A 15,142-nucleotide genomic window follows, 5' to 3' on the forward strand; every position below is an offset into this window, starting at 1 on the left:
GCTGCTATACCAGGGGTAGGCAACCTTTCTGATGGCGAGTGCCCAGTGGCGTGTCTAGAAAATTTTTGTTGGGGGGGCCAGGTAGGGGCACAGATTTGGAGAAGGGTGGCAGATGTAATTGGCAGATAATGTTAAAAAAAATTCTACCAACAGTTAACCATCATTCAATAACCCTATAAACCTAATAACTGAATTTGCTTTTGACTCTTATTAGAATGAGATTTTAACCACTACGGTGCAAAGTTTTTAGATACTGCGTTGATAAAGTACAAGAGATACAATCAGTGCTTTGTCAGTGTTTATTCAGCATTCAAGGACAGCAATATTTGCATAGTATTTTTACTGACATATGGTGCACATATGTTTTGGGCACAAACATTTTTGAATATTAAAATACAAACATTTTTAACATACAATTGGCAAATTAGCCAATGCAAAACTTTATCTTCTTTTTTTAATAGGCAGATAATCTTCTCACAAACTGGTGTTTGATTTTGAAACAGGAAAAAAGTGGGGAAACAAATGAAAAGACTAACATTTGAATGAAACCTGAAAGCAAGTAAATACTTTCTACGCTGCCTTATGGTAAACTTTGGTGATATTGATGTATAAAGAACAACACTGGCTGATGATGAAATACAGTCAGCTGGCATGGTGACACTGCCAGTATTAACCTGCGGGGCTGGACTGGGACAAAAAATTGGGCATTTTGACTACATACCGGCCCACCAGGTATTAAAGCCATAAAGCCTTTGAATGAAAACAAACGCTGTTGTGACAGTGATGTACACTGTCTTTTTGGTATATGTATGATTTCTATACATTTTACATCAGATAAAAACTTTGTTCGCAAGATTCAGATAATTATTTAATAAAAGCTAGATATTTTAAATGAGAATAAGTAAGAAAAGTATTTCTTTGTGCCCCCCTTTCCCTGTTAATGCCCTACCTGGCCCCCTGGCATAACTTTGCTAGATCCGCCCCTGCACAGTTACCAGCTGTCAGCTACATAGAAAAGGATCCTGGTGTTATTTGTCTCTCAGAAACAGTTCATAACTTCCCTTCAACTCATTCATGTCACCTAAAAGGTAAACCTGTTTCTCCATCACCTGTTCAGCTCTGATGATTCAGTAAGGACATCTCCTGGTTTCATCTTCATGTTTCCCTCTCACCACATATCCAAACCTATATCATGACCAGCAGCTTTACAGCTGTGGCTCCAGCAAACATCAGCTGATACTAGAAAGTAATATTAAATAAATTCTAACAACAGCTGATCAAGCTTAAAGGTGCTGCTGTTGTTTAGCGCGACATCTGCTGGTTTCCTCTTTCTGGCGCAAATAAACAAACACGAGAGAAAAGCCGATCAGCTGATCATTGATCGTTTCATGACTGAAGTAGCAAGAGGAGAGGGAGGAGGGAGAGAATGAGAGGAGAAGAGGCAGCTGACAGCGTAACGAAAGAATAAATCCAGCGTTGTGTCTTTTTTTCATTTTAGCTAAAGTCCGGGACAAACTGTGTTCCTTTTCAGCTCAATACGAAATGCGTAATATTTTCTCTGAATGAGGGACGATTCCGTCTTTTTACAGGCAACTCTACTAACTAACCTTATGAATAAAATACAGTTCACTATGGTATCACTAACATCACAGCACCCACCCAGCTGTATAGAAACTCTGTCATGCTAGCTAGTACGCAGTACGAGTTATTGTAACTGACTGTAAAAAGTCAGCACAACGAAAATAAACTCCACCTAAACTTGGTTTATATCTGACCCAGATAGACTGCAGGTCATAACTTCTTACCTGAAGTTCAGTTCACCTGACACTTGGCCGCCTCGGGTCTCTCTTCCTCCTGCCTCCCTTTTCTCTCATCCACCTGCTGGCCTCCACCACTTGCTAATTTTACTGAATCTGGGGAAGCGCCGCCATAGCCACCACCACACAACTGAGTTATTTTTACACACCGACCAGCATCTGGACAAACCACCACCTTTCATTGTTTATACCGTTACAAAGGGGAAAAAAAGTCACCGGGCCACCGCAGTCCAGCATTGGTCGTGCCATCAGTTAACCCTTCGCGTGCCAGCTGTGGCACGCGTGCCGAGGGTTGCCGACCCCTGTGCTATACAGTGGGCCCTACACTTTATTTCAAAATAAAACAGGACCAGGAGAGTTCATCCTCACGTGGACGCCATCTGAGAGCGAAACGGGAGAAAGCCAACCCATCTGTTTTGTTGTCCAGGCAGTTTCTGGGTCAGTATGTTGTCCATAAACATTCTCCCATAGAGAAATACAACACTGTAAGCAGTATCTGAAAAGCAAAAAAAAAAGAAGCAACATTAGACAGCATAAAAGATGGATGCAGCCTCTGGGAAGCGAACCATTGGTTGTTGGACTCTGCTTTAATTTTAGTGTTTTGGTTACCTCCATGTTGGCTTTTATGAGGTTATCATATTTGAAAGTTGTGAATTTGATGATTTTGTCAAGATGCATTCATAAACTTTAATGCTGGAAAGCCTGATTGTGCCTTAATGTGCCACGTTTGTAAGGACGTAAGTAAGTCAAGTATGTGAATTACACCCATGTTTATGGAAAAAACACTAATGGGAATCAGTGGACATAGACAATAACAGTGGTACTTTGTTCTCAGTTCTTCAGTTCCTAGCAACATAATTAAATAAATAAATAAACCAAAACAATAAAAAAAACCCAAACATTTTAAACAGAAAAACAAAAGAAAGAACTAGCAAAAAAAGTAGATGTGCATAATTCCAGTCTAGTACTATAAAACAGAGAAGGCCTCACTTGCATCCATAAATAAAATACTGTGTTGCGTGCTTGCAAGGTTGTGTGATCACATGTACACTTTATATGCTGCTTTAAACAGGAATTTCAAAATATATAAAACATATTTTTACTACATAAAACTAATGGGGCTGATTTACTTCTACAGTATAGCGAAGTATCACTCTGACTTTCGATGCGTCATTGTGACTGTTGAAAAGGGTGAGTCGAGTTTTTCCTCATTTTCGTTTGTCACCTTTTAAAATGCCATTGCCGATTTCCTTCATCATTTTTCTGCACTCGCTTCATATTTCAGTTAATTTTTAAACACACCTCTACTTTGTCTCTAGTTTATGTCGCTGCCCTGAGTGCGAGGATCTCTTTTTCATTGCCTTTTACTGCAGACAACGTTAACAGTGTCATCATACAGAAGGTGAGTCCCTTTTCATCTGTCAGAAGTACTCGTAACAGTGACAGTAATAATTAGCACCACTGCGTGTTTCCTGCTGCAGATTAAAGAAGAACTGGAGAAACAAGGTCTGCCGCCAGATGCGAGTCTACGCCTAGTGAGAGGAGACCAAATATAAAAAACAACCACACCGCCCTCTCACTACACATGAGTGCACAGCTCAATAGCCTGAGAGTGTTTCTCCTGGGTGTTATAATGTGACACTTCTCAGGGTGATTATGTTTATTATCTGCACTCTGTTCAGAAAAATAAATACCAGATTATGAGCATATTTGGCATTTGAGTCTGTAACTCTGTTTTAATAACAGATGTAAACTGATCAGACTTGTACCTGAAATGTTTTTCTCCAGTTTTTAAAATGTAATTTTTTAAAGAATATTTTTTATTGTATGGCATTGGTTTCAGTTGATTATGTGTTGCATGTGTATATCTGGTGGATTTCATGTATAAGTAACTGCACTTTGCAGCATCTTTCTCTAACTTCTTTAATCACTGTGAGGCTCTCTTCTGCATGTGAAATGAATTAAACTGGGCCTTGAGTGTTACAATAACTGATGTTAAGATGCTCACAGTGAATTCTGAGTAAATATCCATCATTACCAGTTATCCAGTTCAGGGTTGTGTGAGAGCTGGAGAACAATCTGTCAGTGAATAAGAGGCAGAGTAAACCCTGGATTGGTAGCTGTTCCATCACACAAAAAGACACACCTATAGCTAACTTGGAATCACCAATAAACCGAGCATGTGCATTTTTGGACTGTGAGAGGAAGCCTGAGTACATGAAAAGAACTCGAGGCAGGCACAGGGAGAATATGCCTAACTCAACGCAGGAGCTGACTCTGTCTCTGTAGAGCACTGCAAAAGAACTTCTGGTGGAGGTGTTGAAGAAGTTGCTGTTCTTTAGCTGTATTAAGTATTTAAGAATGAGGCATTTAAAACATTTAGTTAGACATTTAAACATCTGCAAAGAATTCAAAATGACTAAAAAGAAATATGAACATAAAAAAACACAAAAGACAAAGTGAACAAAGTGTCATGGTCCCGGGTCATTTGACCCAGTGTTTTGTGTTGTTGTATTTTTATGGCTAAGTTCATTTGGTTTGTCTTGAGTTCGTTCCTACATTGCCTAGGCTGTTCTGTTTAGTTCATTGATTATTTAGTAATTTTCCCTTGTGTCTTTGCCTTCTGTGTGTCTTTGTTTAAATAGGTTGTGTGAGTTCTTGTGACTTTTTTCAGAGTCTGTCATGTCTCTCTCTTTCCCCCTCATGTTCCTTCGTGTTCCCTCACTCCCTCTCCTCTGCCTTTCCTCCACTCCTGTGTCATGTTCCTCAGTTTCCTATATTGTGAAAGTCCGGTGTTTCCATGTTTGGTATGCTTCCCCTGTGGCATCATGTTTATTCGTGTCAGCTGTGTTCCCCGTGTGTTCTCACTTCCTTATTATCCTCTGGTGTTTTTATGTCAGCTTCTCCCTTGGTCCTGTGTTGCGATCTCCCTTATTTTTGTGCATTTCCCTGTGTGCCTCTCTGTGTGCTTCGTTCATATACATTTCCAGTTTAGTTTGTATTTCCTTTGGTCCGGCAATAAAGCTCTGTTTGAGTTACTTTTGCCTCTGTGAATCTGCATTTGGGTCCTTTCCCGCCTGCTGCACAGCCAAATTCATGACACAAAGACCAAAAACACTACAAACGTTGCACACTTCAACACAAAGAAACTTCCAGATGCACATAGGTTTATAATCCCTCAGCACAACATGGTTGCAATCTGCAGGCTGTGCACTGAAAAACACATGCATCATAAACAGTTATGAGAATAATGGTGTTAAAAGTAGCGTATTACTTTTTTTCAGTAACTAGTAATCTAATTACTCTTTCTGTCATTACAACACCGTTACCGTTACTAACAAGAAAAAGTGGTGCGAACATGTTACTGTTTTTCAACACACAGGTGAAGCTGTCTTCAGGTTAGGGAGCTGGGGGGGGGGGGAGATCGCACAAGTACTGCTGATTGGCTAAGGAGAAATGAAGTAGTCATGCTAAACCAATCACATGACCAATTTATATGTACGTATGGGTGTATCCGTATGTATGCAGGTGTATGTATAACTTGTACATATCTCTCTTGTGTGAATGTAAATTTGTCTGTGTTATTGTGTGAATACTTACACTACATGGAGAGATGCCAAACTGCCTTTCATTGTTTTTGTAACAATGACAATAAAGAGCTATTCTATTCTATCTCGTTCTCGTTGCTGGTTCGTTGTCTCCCTGAGTCTCCCTGCATATCCGTTTAAAGGTTTCAGGTCAGTTTTGTTAGTTTCTCCAGTATAGTAGTGATGGCAATTATGGCTCTTTTTAGAGAACTGGCTGTTTCGGTTTAGCTCACTAAAAAGAGCCGGCTCTTTCGGCTCCCAACCGGCTCTTCATGTTCTTTTGTTGCTTTAATTAATTTATTATCAACAGCAATATAAAATTATGCACAAAATGAATTACTAATGTAAAAGAATGTTGTTTTATTTATAAATATATTTATGTATGTTTATACATAAATATATACGGTGGCCCCTAGAGACAAAATATGTACAAACTCCAAAACAAGTACAAATTCCAAAGCACGTACAAAGCTACCTAGATCACTTAAATTACACAACTGAAAGCATATGTGTATTGTTTGTGTATTTATATACAAACACTCATTAAATTTAAAAAAAAAAATTAAAAATGTTCTTTTACCTGTTACTACGACACACCAAATCCGGTTGTTGGTACTTCCCAATGACTGTAGAAAACATGGACGACGCAACAGCAAGTCCTCCCATTGTTCAAAAATGAAGCCAAAATATCCCACTTGTGGAGGCTGCCATCTTGCATTTTTGGAGCCAGAGTCTGCACAGTAGTGACTTGAGGTGGAACGACTGCGTCACGCTCCCACCCACACACCCGCTGAACATGACCGGAAACATGCCCCCCTACACTTTTTACATAGCCCGGCTGCTCCATTTTTTTGCTGATGGGTTTACCGCGACTGAGGACTCGTTCAATTAAGGTAAATACAATCACGTCACTGTTATGAAAAAGACACACAGCTTATCATCTTATATTTCTACAACATCTAAAAGCACTCTGTTGTTAATTTGTTTGCTAGATTAGCCGCTACCATAAGTACTGTGTTGGGGGCTTGTCGCTAACTAGTTTGCGATGCTACACACCTGTTACCCTAATAGTCTGTGTTATTGAATGATTCAGGACTCCTTAGGTTTTGTTATGCATTTTTAAACAGCGATAAGATCAGCTGCTAACTCCACAGAGGCCCAGAGTTACTGTTAATATCAAAAATATCATGCTGTCCTTTGATATTTTAACATTTCAGACTGTGAGTGTAATGGATCTAAAACTGTTTAAATCTTCAGAGCCCTCTACAGCCTGGTAACATGGAGACTTTAAACACAGCAGCATGAGGTTTAAGTAGCGTAGTGTAATTTGTTCTTTTCATTTAATAATACATTCCATGTTATATTAACAGCTACATTCACCCTGGGGAGAAACCAGTGAGGGAGACCATGAGGACTAAGCTGGGTTTCCTGGGTCCAGAGGTTTGGAGAAACTTCTTCCCTTTCTTTCATCACAGCTGTCCTGTGCCAGATGTTCTTTTGTTTCACTGAGAGAGGCATCATTTAAGAAACACCAGGAAGACTGAAGCTCATCGCATTGATCAAGCGGGACTCATGATCTTCACCAGCAGCTCCCTCACAGGGAAATCTTCAGCACTCCTCCGTAGGCCCGATCCAGGAGATGGATACACCCAGCATTTCATGAACACTGTGATGGAGACCTTTGGTTTGTGTAATGTTATAAATACTGGATACTCCCAGAGGCTCCGGACTTTTACATAAAGATATTATATTCAGTCCTGTAGAAAGTTATATATTTAAAAATATATGATCCTCTCTGGTTACTCTGGTATGAATAACTCTGAATCACTTTATGGTAAATAACACACTATCTACAAAAAACTGTGAAAGAATTCCAGATCACAAGTTTATAGTTAAACACACAAGTGACGACCTTTGACCTTCATCAGGTTTTATTTAACTGTGTCAGAGAAACTCAAATGTGCTCTTCAATTCAATTCAATTCAATTTTATTTATATAGCGCCAAATCACAACAGAAGTCGCCTCAAGGCGCTTTATATTGTACAGTAGATCGCACAATAATAAATACAGAGAAAAACCCAACAATCATATGACCCCCTATGAGCAAGCACTTTGGCGACAGTGGGAAGGAAAAACTCCCTTTAATAGGAAGAAACCTCCGGCAGAACCAGGCTCAGGGAGGGCGGGCCATCTGCTGCGACCGGTTGGGGTGAGAGAAGGAAAACAGGATAAAGACATGCTGTGGAAGAGAGACAGATTAATAACAGATATGATTCGATGCAGAGAGGTCTATTAACACATAGTGAGTGAGAAAAGTGACTGGAAAGGAAAAACTCAATGCATCATGGGAATCCCCGGCAGCCTACGTCTATTGCAGCATAACTAAGGGAGGATTCAGGGTCACCTGGTCCAACCCTAACTATATGCTTTAGCAAAAAGGAAAGTTTTAAGCCTGATCTTGAAAGTAGAGATAGTGTCTGTCTCCTGAATCCAAACTGGAAGCTGGTTCCACAGAAGAGGGGCCTGAAAACTGAAGGCTCTCCCTCCCATTCTACTTTTAAATACTCTAGGAACAGCAAGTAGACCTGCAGTGCGAGAGCGAAGTGCTCTAATAGGGTGATATGGTACTACAAGGTCATTAAGATAAGATGGGGCCTGATTATTTAAGACCTTGTATGTGAGGAGCAGGATTTTGAATTCAATCCTGGATTTAACAGGAAGCCAATGAAGGGAAGCCAAAACAGGAGAAATATGCTCTCTCTTTCTAGTCCCTGTCAGTACTCTTCATGCAGCTGAGTACATCAAGTGTTTAAAACTGAAGCCGTGCAGGCCTGAGATCAGCAGCTCTCTGAAACACCAAACTGAGGTCCTGTTAATGCTGATATATAGTGACATAGATACAGGGGTGATTAATCCTTTTGACTTTTTGTCTTTAATAAATAAAATAAATAAAATAAAACATAATCAATAAAACAGCTGCAGCTTTCACTACAGCACATGTGGTACTTTAACCTTTGTACTGTTTTCATCAGTTCATTTTGCAGTTAACATGTGAACAGGTTGGATGATCTATCTGCTGTCACTGGGTGGTGCTGAGGTCTGAATCTGAGGGCAGCTCCTGTAATCACAAAGAACAGAATCATCACAAACTCAAATATAAAGTTTATCTCTCAAATCTGAAATAAAGCTGATTCTTCTGTCCTCATACAGCCAGGATCTGAAGTTCTTCTCTTACATTTTTTCAGTTCTACAGTTTAATCCATAGTTACTGATTAATGAGGAGTTACTGAAGTACAAGCTTAAAAAAATGGTGTTATTGTCTTTACACATGTGGAGACTGAAAACATGCTGTTGTTTGCACATAACAGCAGGGTGCAAGATGCTAGGTGGCAGGGCATACATGGAACGCCATAACCAAGTGGCCGGCGTAGTACACAGGAACATCTGTGCCGAGTATAACCTGGAAGTCCCGAGGTCAAAATGGGCTATGCCCCCTAGGGTGGTCGAGAGTGACCGAGCTAAGATCCTGTGGGACTTCCAGATACAGATGGACAAAATGGTGGTGGTAGACAAACGGAAGACGACGGCCGTAGTGATAGATGTAGCGGTTCCCAATGACAGCAACATCAGGAAGAAGGAACACGAGAAGCTGGAGAAATACCAAGGGCTCGGAGAAGAGCTCGAGAAGATGTGGAGGATGAAGGTAACGGTGGTCCCAGTGGTAATCGGATATATACAGTGGCTTGCAAAAGTATTCGGCCCCCTTGAACTTTTCCACAGTTTGTCACATTACAGCCACAAACATGAATCAATGTTATTGGAATTCCACGTGAAAGACCAATACAAAGTGCTGTACACGTGAGAAGTGGAACGAAAATCATACATGATTCCAAACATTTTTTACAAATCAATAACTGTAAAGTGGGGTGTGTGTAATTATTCAGCCCCCTGAGTCAATACTTTGTAGAACCACCTTTTGCTGCAATTACAGCTGCCAGTCTTTTAGGGTCTGTCTCTACCAGCTTTGCACATCTAGCGACTGAAATCCTTGCCCATTCTTTTTTGCAAAACAGCTCCAGCTCAGTCAGATTAGATGGACGGCGTTTGTGAACAGCAGTTGTCAGATCTTGCCACAGATCTGACAATTTTGCTCAAATGTAAATAAAAGCTGAGAAATATTTTTTTTCCACAATGATGCCTCTTGTACATCATCTTATTATCTTTTGGGAGACGCCTGTGTCATTTCCAGTCAAAAAATAACTTGCTAGTTGAATAAAAGTAACTTTAAGTCAAAATTTGCAAGGGGTATGAATAATTATGGGCTTGACTGTACATACATTTTGCTCTTATCTCATTTCGGTGAGATGCAGTGGTAAAACTGGTCGAATCAGTAGTGATCCTTTGAGTCATGTGGAAGTTTGATTGCATGTTATTTTTCCTTTTGTACAGGTACAGCCTGAACATTTGTTCTTATTAAATGAGTAAAGCTGGGCTCACACTGTGCGATTTTTTTCAGTTGCATTATTCAGCTTCTGCTCAAACTGTACGATTGACTCGCAGGGGTTAGAAGTTCGTATGTCACGATGCAGGGTCTCACACTATACGGCCCGATGCTCTGATGCGACCTGAGTGCTCACACTGTGCGTCCACAACATGAAGGTTAAAACAGAAAATCTGTCGCTCGCTCTCCCTCTCTGTCTTTCACTCACTCAGACATGCACACCGCCACCATCAACTTTGCTAAATTGCTAATGAAAAACATTGATCAGGCAGCTGTGACTGAGCAGCAATGTCCATCTGTGGCGGAAGTGTGGTCCTGGGCTCGGCTGCAGGGGAGGAGTGGTGCAGTGAGCTCAACGGGGCAGTGCTGGAGAGGCAGGTGAGAACACAGCTGGTGGCGTTTGGTCTGATGACGGTTTCTTCCCTTTTTTAGTGAGACAGGAGAGGAGCGGGGAGGAGGCTGGGAACAGCTGAGACCGGAGCTGTCCAGACTGTGGACTGTCACAACAAACAAAAACTAAAAATAAGCGTGGCATCTCACTATAAAGAACTGTGTGTGTGTGTGTGTGTGTGTGTGTGTGTGTGTGTGTGTGTTAAGTGCATTTCACACCATCCAATTATTTTCACGGTTGTTGTGGTCGTGATTATTTTGTGAGGCCACATCGTAAAGGCTCGGATGAACTTGCCAAAGTTCTACAAGTTGTGCCTCCAAAACTTGTGTCCAGATCACACGATGCATTGCTGTGCTACTCCGTCTTTTCACTTTCATTTCTGTGTTTGCGCGTGCGCAGTGTGAGAGGCTGCGGTGACACCCTCACGACGGCCGACAGCATTTCAAACAGGTTTGATTTTTCTTACAACCAAGCGATTGATGATCGGGAGCTGGTCATGAGGTGTTAATCGCTTCTCGTTACCCCATGTATACTACACGATGCACGACACACGATGAAAGCGGAACTCGGGCCGATCTCCAAAACGGTCGCACGACTGAAAAATCGCCTCAAAATGAGCCAAAAATCATACAGTGTATGCCCAGCATTACACAAGCAGGACGTAATTAGGCAAAAACAAAATCACTGTCATCTTGAGCGATTACTCAGTACTTCAACTTAACTGAGTTATGTTTGGACATTGCTTCATATAGAATTATATCTATGTGACAAATACCTTAATGAATACTTTAAGTTTGGGTTACTTTTGCCTTAATCTATACAGTTCAATCACTGAGAGGAACATTTCCTATATTCATGCAATATATTGTATTTAAACAATCATGTGAATTTTTGTATTAATGTAGTTTTCTAAGCTTAATCTGTACAGGTGTTTCACACAGTAACTCCTGTGAATGTAATGCTGTGATATTTTACATTAGTCCTTACTACTCCCTTGCTGAACATAAGGATTCCTCTCAGGTCATGAGTATTTGGTCTTATCTGGAAAAAGTTATGGATGTTGTTATGAAAGATTTATTTGCTGCTTTATACATTGTTTGCGTAGTTGTGAGGTCAACCAAAGCCTTAAATTTAAGAATATTACATTTAAAAGTGGATTTGATGGTTCTCTTGAAATGGTTTTATTTTCTTTTAGATTCTATAACCTTGTAGAGAATTGCAAGATACTTTGATGTTTTTCCTTTAATATAAGTAATTTGGGGAATCCAGGATAGTTTGTGATGTATTATCATGCCAAGGAATTTTATTTCAGATACTCTGTTTGATTGAATGTTATTTATTGTCAGTTTTACCATTGGTAGAATATGTGTGGTTCCCAAATATTATGAATTTAGTTTTTCTTAGGTTTAATGTTAATTTATTATAGTCAAACCAGGTCTTTAGATTACTTAATTCATTTTCTACTTTTTTCAGAAGTTGTTCCAAGTTACGTGCACAGCACAGCAATGTTATCTCATCTGCAAATGATAGAATTTTATAGACTTTAATGACATATGTGCACTTTCAAAGTATGATATGAAAAGCAGTGGCCCCAAAATCGAGCCTTGGAGAACCCCAAACACAACCAGTTTCAATTTTGATTTTATGGTATTTATTTGGATAAATTGCTTCTGGTTTTAACAGTTAACCACTGATAATAGTTCATATATCGAAGACCATTAGACTTGATGGATAGCTTTAACAACCTTCTAGCTGCAAATAATCATGTGCAGTTCTGAAAAGCAATACCATCTAGTAAACAATTCCTTCATCAGCAATATGTTTTCTTTCTGTCTGCTTTCATAACTGCACGATTATTTGCAGCTAAAATGTTGTAATTCAGTCTTCAGTAATAGTAATAAATCACACAGCAATAATACATGGAAGATACTGAAGTGGCACATAACCGAGGTAGCTACCACAACTAAAACAAGGTAGTTGCAGCAGGCTAATGTTAGTTTTTTTTTTTTTGTTGTTTTTTTAAAGAGAACTTACTAACAGATGTTTCTTCAGTCTATCTATCTATCTATCTATCTATCTATCTATCTATCTATCTATCTATCTATCTATCTATCTATCTATCTATCTATCTATCTATCTATCTATCTATCTATCTATCTATTTTTGAAAGAAGAAACAAACAGTGGCTGACAGCGCTGTAAACAACGGTAGACTGGTGCATAATAAGCCAGCAAATAAAGCAGAAAACAGAGATTTCAGTCAATAACAACATGAACAAGACAATAATGTAGTGAATAAACACTTTATTGAGTTACCATTAAAAGCTAAAACTCAATAGAAGGATTAAGAGCATCAAGATAATCCTTGCCTTGAATCACAGCCAATAGCGCTCCACTCTAAAACAGTCTCAACCAGATCAGCATCAGTGCAAAGTTAAAAACTCAATGGAAGTAAAAAAGAAACTATATTAAAACCACTAAAGTTTAAATATGTTCAGTCGGACCGCTTCTGGTTAAACAAGAAAGGCATAACCACAAGTGTTTAGAAACAGTTAGGTGATCAGACGAAGAGGAATGCAATTTTCTCAGTGGTGTTACGAAACACCCACATAAGACAGGTCTGACAAGAAAGCAACACTTGCAAACTGCATGCAGCTGTCAGTTGTATAATCATCAAAGCAAAAACAAACAAACATTCAAACTCAGTCACTGTGATGAACAGAAACTAAAGTAAGCTGGTTTTATGGTATAAAATGATACAGTACTTAATATTTAATTAATGTAAATCCATTTAAAATTCATGTAAAACATGTCATATACAGTTGAACCACAGTGACATATTTTATAAAAAATAGCAATCTGTGATATTAGAATAAAAACAGGATAACGCAATGAAGAGACCAAAAAACTATGTTACTTAAATGAAGGTATTCTTGCAGCATTCACCAAAATTTTAGCCTGATTCTTTTGGATGAAAGCAGCTGAAGAACAAAAGAAAGAAAGAAAAGAAATATAAATACATGAATAAATAAATAAATAAATAAATAAACAAAATAATTTCTTTAAAATAAAGGATTAAGCCAAAGTTCAGCTCAGTTTGAAACCAATGTCATTCAGGGAAATCAGCATCAGTGCAGAAGTACTTAACTCCACATAAGTGAAAAGAAATGTAATCTTTCTTACTTTACTTATGTCCTGAAGCACTGTGTGCTATATCCGTGTGCTGTTTGTACTGTATCTGCCATGTTTTACAGCTGCGAAAGTTTGTTTGGGAACTTCCAACAGTGAAGCATGAGACACTGGTTTTACACTGCATTTAAGACAAAAAGAGTAGATAAGACAAGCGAAATCAAAACAGTTTTAAGCCTAATATTGAGTCAACAAAACAGTTTTTTAAAAATAAAAGTAATAAAACAAATATCCAACAACTGTTTGAAACTAAAGAAAATAAAAGGAAGTCTGAGTTTGATGGCAGGTGAAAGCATTTATAACAATTTGTCATGGAAAAGAATTATGCTAACAATTGTTCCATTAACCTTTTTATAACTTTGTTGTTTATTGTTTTTCATTAACATTCATCAGTTAAGTTCCTTTTCCAAATATTAAAAAGAAAAACGGGCTTCAGTGTGACAATAACATGCTGTTGGACAGGCAATGTACATCTGCAAATTTCCCTGCTACCTGCTATGACTCACCTTTGGGACAGTCTCTCTTGGTTCTGGGTGCTTTTGACCCAGCATTTTGTGTTTGTTGTGTGTTGGTAATCCTGAGTGTGTTCTATGTTAGCTTTTTGTACATTTAGGCTCCCCTTGTGGCTTTGCCCCCTTTGTCCCCCTCTGTGTGTATGTATTTGTGTGTGAGTCCTTGTGTCTCGTTTCCCTCTTCAGTGCCCATGTTCCCCTCCTTGAGTGTCATTCCATCCCCCCCCCCCAACATATTTATCCATGTTTCCCCAACCTGTCATGTCTCTCTCGTCTCCTCTCTCTCTCTCTCGTGTTCCCTCGCTCCCTCACATCTACGTCCTATCCTGCCTGCTGCGCACAGCCAGTTCATGACACAGTCAAGGTATGATCAAGCATTTCCAAAGGGCCGTTGGACACTTACATTGTCTAAAAATTAAAGTCTATCCTACAGAATATATAAATATAAATATCATTTTTAATGTAGATAGTGAAGTTGCCATATTAATATTAATTTATTTTAACATATTTATTGTAAATGTGAGTGTTAAAGGTGGTAAGTAGAGCCATTCCCCATTTTGTCCCACCAGCATTAGGTTAGTGAATGTATTTATTTTAGTAATTTCAGTCTAGTTTCCTTTGCATCGCAGTCATCTCAAGGTGCATTATAATTCTAACCTTTGAATCTATTAGTACTACTACCAACTACCACTAGTTAATACACCTACAAGTCTTTTACACCACCAGCCAGTGCACCAGCACATGTCTGTCTGTCTGTCTGTATATGTGTGTGTATATATATATATGTGTGTGTGTGTGTATTAGTGATTAGCACTGTTGCCTCACAGCAAGAAAGTCCCGAGTTTTATTCCGACACCTGTCTGGGGTCTTTCTGTGTAGAGTTTGCATGTTCTCCACGTGTTTGACTGGGTTCTCTGCGGGTACTCCAGCTGCCTCCCACAGTTCAAAGACATGAACGTAGTGGGGCCAGGTTAATTGATAATTATAAATTGATAATTAATTGATATTTCTAAATTGCCTATGCGTGCATTTGATAGCCTGTCTCTCTGTGTTAGCTCTGCGACAGACTCTCACCCTATGGTGGCTGGGATAGGCTGCAGTCCCCATCTGACCCTGACAAGGAAAAATGAAAGGTAATGAATGGA

At 39.2% G+C, this 15,142-nt stretch overlaps 1 long non-coding RNA gene across 1 annotated transcript; it reads left to right on the forward strand.

Moving 5' to 3' along the window:
- Nucleotides 1-2,039: 2,039 nt before the first annotated feature.
- On the forward strand, nucleotides 2,040-3,806 carry LOC116332052. Its single transcript, XR_004200356.2, has 4 exons — nucleotides 2,040-2,255; nucleotides 2,956-3,008; nucleotides 3,137-3,219; nucleotides 3,299-3,806. It is a non-coding gene; the product is annotated as an uncharacterized LOC116332052 (long non-coding RNA).
- Nucleotides 3,807-15,142: the final 11,336 nt, after the last annotated feature.

This window comes from Oreochromis aureus, linkage group 3 (assembly GCF_013358895.1).
Source record: "Oreochromis aureus strain Israel breed Guangdong linkage group 3, ZZ_aureus, whole genome shotgun sequence".
Lineage (NCBI taxonomy): Eukaryota > Metazoa > Chordata > Actinopteri > Cichliformes > Cichlidae > Oreochromis > Oreochromis aureus.